At 34.8% G+C, this 7,364-nt stretch overlaps 1 long non-coding RNA gene across 1 annotated transcript; it reads left to right on the top strand.

Annotated features, from left to right (window-relative positions):
• The first annotated feature begins 922 nt into the window (after window positions 1-922).
• LOC126496044 (uncharacterized) lies at window positions 923-4,101 on the top strand. The gene is made up of 5 exons (XR_007590276.1): window positions 923-997; window positions 2,351-2,461; window positions 3,165-3,266; window positions 3,593-3,622; window positions 3,979-4,101. It is a non-coding gene; the product is annotated as an uncharacterized lncRNA (long non-coding RNA).
• Window positions 4,102-7,364: the final 3,263 nt, after the last annotated feature.

Here is a 7,364-nt window from a genome sequence, read left to right as displayed (position 1 = left end):
AAAAAAAAAAAAAAAAAAAAAAAATTCTTCCACAAACAGGTCAGAAACATCTAATTTGCAAATCCATGTCTGGTATGAGAATTACTTCTCTATATGTGTTGCTTTTATTAGTTAATGGATAAAGAATCGACCTTGGCCTGTGATAGGGCAGAGTATAGCTAGGCGGGGGAAAACTAAACTGAATGCTGGGAGAAAGAAGTCGGTGTCAAAGAGATGTCATGTAGCCGCCAGAGGGAATAGACGTGAGTTGCCAGCTAGAACTTTGCCAGTAGGCCACGAGCCTCATGGAAAATATAAAATAATGGAAATTGGTTAATTATAGATGAAAAAGTCGTTAGCAATATGCGTAAGAGATTGGCCAACTGTTGCTTTAAATAATATAGTTTCTGTGTGATTATTTTGGGTCTGAGCTGCCGGAAACATGTCTGTGATGCTCTAGTTTCAAAATTTTTCTTTCTGATATTTAGATGACAATGTTCAATAAAAAGTGCTTAATACTGTAAGAACTTAAAATGTTTGTAACCATTATTTTGTTCTAGCCACAGTTGTTGTTTTAGGTTAGACATAAAAGCATTTAAAACACATTCATAAAATCCTGTGTACATATTATTGTTGGACTAGTAAAAGAGAATTAACATATTGAAAATCATACTCAGTGAATAGTGAAATTTGGATAAGGAATAAAATAGTCTTCATAACACTTGGGGAAATTGCTACAAATAAAGTAATTCACATGTATGGTTACAAACAGGATAATATTTTCTAAACAAAAATTATGAAAAGTGAGGTAGAGTTTCATCTCTTCTAGCTCTGAACACTGTTCATAGATATTAAAGTATCTCTCAAGTTCTGTAAATCTGAAAGATATTTAATATGAATTCAAAGGATAAATACAATAAACCATGATTCCTCTGTTTGATTTTCAGTGCGAATAACCAATGTTCACAGACCCAAATCACTGGGTATAGGCAAGAAGATGGCAACTACAGAACCCAGTGTAAGTATGGGATCTTGGCACTTCCTCTATGAACAAAAGCATTGTGGGTGAGGGCATACATGCTGACACTTCAGCCACAGATAGAGACATGGACCTAGAACAATTTTGGTTACTGGGAATGTTATCAGTCCTTCCAACCAATGGAGATATGATACGAAGTCAGAGTACATTGTAGGTCTTCTGAAGTTTACATGGAGAAGAACACTATTACCTGAAGATGTGAGTAATGCTAACAAAATATCTCCAAATAGTTTCCTGCATGAAAATTTACTTCTAGATAATATCCAGTGTCTTTTCTTTCATACAGTATCTTGGTTGTTATTGGACAGGCCTGCCCCTCACTATTAGATCTCAGTGGCCTCAAACATCTGTGCAAACTTCATGATTCAGTCTATCAAGTATTTATATTACAGGGATTATCTATCATCCTAGATTTATAGAGAATTTGAATTAACGATGCTATAAGAAAGTTTCCCTTTCTTACATTTTGTAAACATCATAACATTTAGATCACTGGATGATAAAATTGACTTTTAAAAAGCAGTTACGGTAAAATCTGTTTAATAATTTCAAACTTACTACCCCAATTTTGAAAAAAAAATGCTAAAATAATATCAACACTATTCAACTGAATTGTACACAGCATAACTTTTGGCTTGATTTTAAATGAAGAGAAGGCACATTCTTCTGGCAAAAATAATGCTTTTCTAACCTCACACGAATATTAAAAAGCAGTTCTTGTAACAGAAAATGACCAGATCCTAAAATCCATTTATTTTCCTGTGAACCATTCTATCATTCAATTAGTATCTGTAAGTGGAAATATCATAGACACACACACATAAAACACACACACACACACACACACACACACACACCAGAGAGTTTTTCATCTTACAAGTTGTAAGATGAAAACTTTTGTGCATATTTCTAATGAGTACAGTCCTTTTTGCATATGTATCCCTTTGCCCACCAGGTATTATTATGATATGACACCAAAGTTTTACACTTTCAGGAAACTGACAAGTGGTCTTTTGGATCTGATTGAAATGGGAAGAATTACCCAACAGAGTGATCGCACAGGTCTTGACACAGGAATTCAGAGAAAAGGGAATGTGTTTCTACCTAAGATTCACTACCAGGTTTAAAGAGTAAGAATGATTGGTTACCACATTATGATAGGATATGTAAAATGAATGACTACAAGAATACCTTTATACATGTGTGTCATATAAAAGTGAATCAGAGATGATTGCAGAATCGGGGTCAATATTAATGTTTAGTCAACCGGTAACATCCAACAAAGTAGAAAAGTGGATGACACTGAGTTTTGAAATGTGTCTGTTATTGCAGTTGAAGGGGATAATGTATTTAAACCTGTGAGTGCAACAGAAGACAACATAGTCTTTACCAGTGAGAATGTGGATAGAGCCGGCCGGACAACAAACTTGATTTTTGTTGTTGGTAAGAATGGTAGTGGGTTTCCTGAAATAATAACAAAAGTATGACCCTGTAAATGAGGATTAAGTCAGATTCACCCACCAAATACTGTATCCTGTTATTTCCAAACTCTTATCAACTAAATAACAGTCCATTTGTTTTGTGAACCAACTTTTACATTATACTATAATTCAAGTACCATGGTCATTGAAGACTAGGGACAATGGTGGGGTGGGGGGTATTGGAGGATTTTATGTTCATGCTTCCTCACTGGAAAGAACAGAGTAAAATTGAGTATTTTCCCACAATTCAGACCATTTTGAGTTCATTTGTTCAAGTGCGTTCTAAATTACAACATGAACTCTAGAGTATAGATTTGGGAGAAAAGTGAAGCTTCCATTCATAGGCAACCATGACTTTCTAGTGTTAAGTTTTTAGAAAGTGGGTAGGATTGAGATGAGTGAATTCTCTAGAGAAGGTTTTGTTTTTAAGTTTTTGATGCATCATGAAACGCTGAAAAGTGATGCCATACCATCATTTAGACATTTTTAAATGTGTCCGTGGAATTTTCAAAAATTTTTATTGCCTCTATTGACTCACCCAGGGTAGTTAAATTTAGAGAAGTTGGTATTTCTATTCTATGTAGTGGTGGGATACTAAGGATGCAATGTAAATTATCCAGAATTCTACTGATCATTTCTCTGCCATTGGAATTCATGCAATGTAGGAAAAGGTCAACCTTTGACTCCTGAACAACATGAAAAACTTGAGGCATATGCTAAGGAACGTAGCATTCCACCAGAAAACATTCGAGATGTTCTTGCTACAGGTAACCTTAATTAATATTTTTGTCCATAGCATCCATAAATACATACATACATATGTATACGTATAACAATGGATATTTATAAATACATGTATGTGTATCTACATACTGAGTCTGTCTTTCTATGTATCTGTTTATGTATTGATGTATCTATTATTCTATGTATCTATCTACCTACTTATCTACTCAGTAAGATCTCTGAATCATGTTATATCTAGCTATATGTTATCTTTCAGTTGTTCTTTCCAGCAGCATCCCCTGGGGAGCTGTTCTCGTATTCTTATGAGATCAGTTCTGTTAATCCTTACTCCATTCCACTTCTTTTACAGATACTTGTCCTAAATAATGATCTTCTGTAGGTGAGTAGGAACAGAAGCCATGTCTAATCACTTTGATATTTGAGTGAATTTGTGCTTATTATTTTAAAAAATTGGAGACAAGTATGGGACCAAGGGAAAAATGAATGCAAAATAAAGACAGGTTATTATTTGTCTTTTAAAACTGAGAATCTTACTGTGTCATTATTTCCTGTCAACAGTGCTCCTATAGAATTCAAAGCACAAGATATTGGTGATTTCTAGGGAAGAAACGGTTCATGTGCAATCCCTTCTCTATACTCTATATTGTTATATTAATTTTGTATTCATACATTCTCAAGGATGCAAACTTTCCTGTCTGATCAACCATGTTTTAATATTTTCGTTCATGTCTGCAGAGATGACAACAGGATGAGAATTATGCATCATGTCCTCTTTACCACGGAATTAGCATCACATACAAATCCCCATTTCTTTCTGAATTAATTTCCCCTTGACTGTGAATTCAAGATACCACCATCCAATATCCTGACTTACCTTTCCTTTCTCGTCTTATGATCTATGAGCTGTTACTTTTTGAATGATTCAATAAAATGTTTCAAGAAGCAATGAGGACCTTGTGAAAAGGATTTCATTTAAAAACCACTTAAACCTTCACTAAGCTAATTAAAATCACCACTCGGCTGTAAGAAATGATATCTGTATTAGTAGAAGTTACTGTAATAATTGGAAACTTTACAGTTCCTAGAGAGCCATGGGCAAGAACTCTGCTGTGGTAAATTGTGTGTTGTGCTCTTATTTACCTTTGGTTATTTGCAGATAAATGGTCATAACACTTTCAAAGATTTCACGCAACAAAATCTTTGGATCTGCCTCCATGTTACACATTATTTAAAACAAAGGATAAAATATGTTTTCAATAGTTCATATGAGGAGATTATCTCTTGTTAAATGACTTCAGTAAGTAAGCAAATGAATCAAGATATTCTTAAATAATGTACATATAAGGAATCATTCTCACTTGAAGAATACATTCATGAAAATTATAACAATCCCTATAAATATTCATATATTTATTATAATTTTTTTGTTTGTGATACAATGATTCATTAGAATATAGTTAGCTCTCAAAATAGAAAAGACAATGCAATTTTTTTTTTTTTTTTTTTTAGACAGGGTTTCTCCGTAGCTTTTGGTTCCTGTCCTGGAACTAGCTCTTGTAGACCAGGCTGGCCTCGAACTCACAGAGACCCGCCTGCCTCTGCCTCCCGAGTGCTGGGATTAAAGGTGTGCACCACCAACGCCTGGCTTCTTTGAGAGCTTTAAACAAGGAAAAAGAAAAGATATTAGACAGTGTCGTTACATCCAGTCTCTCATCTAAAGATATAACCAAGTCAAAGTACATTCAATATTCATAGGCAACAGATATGAATTAGAAAGGATGAAATAGTTTCTTGTTGAATAAAACCTGTTATTTAACCTTTCTTTTGTGTCTTGTAAAACAAAGTGACATCAGAACAAATACTGGACTAATGTTTAATAAAAGTTCTGTATATCCAATGTACATTTACATCACTTCACCCAAATCTCAAAATAATTACTACTATACTTGTGTCCCATCTCCTCTTCCAATTTTTCCAAGTTCTTCATGAATATTCATATTTATTTAGAAGTATGTGTGAATATGTGTGTGTCTGTGTGTGACTGTGTGTGTATTTAAAGAGAGGAGATTGGTAGAGTAATTTATAGCCCATATGAGTCCATTTAGTGTTTTTAATATGGATACATATTTAGTGCTGGTCCCTTGGTCTTCAATTACTTACAACTTATGAGTAGTCTCATTTTAGAGGTAAAAGAAACATGGCTACTACTTTTACTATCAGAAGTTTCTTTCTATGTTGCCAAGGTTTCAAATGGCATGGAAGTTCTTAAGCTCACCATTCACATCGTCATAACATAGCTAGTTTGCCCAATCTAAGAGGTAACTCAGAGGTGATTAGTTGAACTTTCATCCTGAGCTATAGAAGATAAATCATGCTTGGTTCCATAAACATGTCCAACTACCATTGTTGATTTCATCAACCAGTGTAATTTCTATGAGCGTTCTGAATGGTAATTTCTTAATCAAGACTTTAGAGATGATTTAAATATCGATCTTAGTTTGTAGTACTCTCATGTTGACCAAGATAATCTTCCTTCATCAATTTGTAGAGTGTATTGTTATTTCTGCAGATATGTTCTTATAATAGCCAGAAACCTCCCAAAGCTGTCAGTTTTGCAAGTTAAGAATTCCAGGGATTGTTATTTCTCTGTGTTCTCAGCAAACTAAACATCAAGAAAACAAATGACTTCTTTCCAAACCTGGATTATAGATCTAAAAAGCATGTTCTCAGAATGTGAAACACAAAGATCTGAGAGACACTTAAAAGTGTTCAATATTTTTAGCTGTTAGGGAAATATAATTAAAACTATTTAGATATTTTGTCTTACTGCTGTCAGCATGGCCTAGCTCAATAAAAGAAATGATGCATGGAAAGGGCTGCACTTGGTCCTGGTTGGGGGAAGTGAAAACTCATTTAGCTGTTGTCAAAATCAATGATGAGTATCCTAAAGATGACATCAGTCTTACCACAAGTCCTTCAAAGAAGAATTACAACCCAACTATCTTGACATTGTTTTTTTCAGGAATACACAGATGACCCCAGTTAAGAATCTAAGCAATAGTGGAGAGGGTACCTTGCTGTGAGACAATGGTCTTCTACTCATCCCAACCCACCCCTAAATTCCAAATTTTTGCCCGGCAATCTTGTCTAATTACCATATCCAAGAATATGACTATATGTTTTTCTTTAGGTTCACCCTTCTTATTTAGCTTCTCTAGGATCACAAATTATAGGCTCAATGTCCTTTATTTATGGCTAGAAAAAGAAGAATGAGTGAGTACATCCCATGTTCATCTTTTTGGGTCTGGGTTACCTCACTCAGGATAGTGTTTTTTATTTCTTTCCATTTGCATGCAAAATTCAAGATGTCTTTGTATTTTACCGCTGAGTAGTACTCTAATACGTATATATTCCACACTTTCTTCATCCATTCTTCCATTGAAGGGCATCTAGGCTATTTCCAAGTTCTAGCTATTATAAATAATGCTGCTATGAACATAATTGCACAAATGCTTTTGTAATGTGATAGGGCATCTCTTGGGTATATTTCCAAGAGTGGTATTGCTGTGTCCTGGAGTAGGTTGATCCCGAATTTCCTGAGAAATCGCCACACTGATTTCCAAAGTATTTGCACAAGTTTGCATTCCCACCAACAATGGATGAGTGTACCCCTTACTCCACAACCTCTCCAGCAAAGACTATCATTGGTGTTTTTGATTTTAGCCATTGTGAAAGGTATAAGATGTTATCTCAAAGTTGTTTTGATTTGCATTTCCCTGATCGCAAAGGAGGTTGAACATGACCTTAAGTGTCTTTTGGCCATTTGAATTTCTTTCGTTGAGAATTCTCCTTTCAGTTCAATGCCCCATTTTTAATTGGGTTAATTAGCATTTTAAAGTCTAGTTTCTTGAGTTCTTCATATATTTTAAAGATCAGACCTTTGTCTGTTGCAGGGTGGGTGAAGATCTTCTCCCAGTCAGTAGGTTGCCTTTTTGTCTTAGTGACAGTGTCCTTTGCTTTACAGAAGCTTCTCCATTTCAGGAGGTCCCATTTATTCAAAGTTGCCCTTAATTTCTGTGATATTGGGGTTATACATAGGAAGTGATCTCCTGTGTCCATAT

Source organism: Alexandromys fortis, unplaced genomic scaffold (assembly GCF_014885135.2).
Source record: "Alexandromys fortis isolate MF-2015 unplaced genomic scaffold, M_Fortis_MF-2015_v1.1 scaffold_917, whole genome shotgun sequence".
Classification (NCBI taxonomy): domain Eukaryota; kingdom Metazoa; phylum Chordata; class Mammalia; order Rodentia; family Cricetidae; genus Alexandromys; species Alexandromys fortis.
Note: the sequence above shows the minus strand (reverse complement) of the source record. Positions and strands in the feature narration are given on the sequence as shown.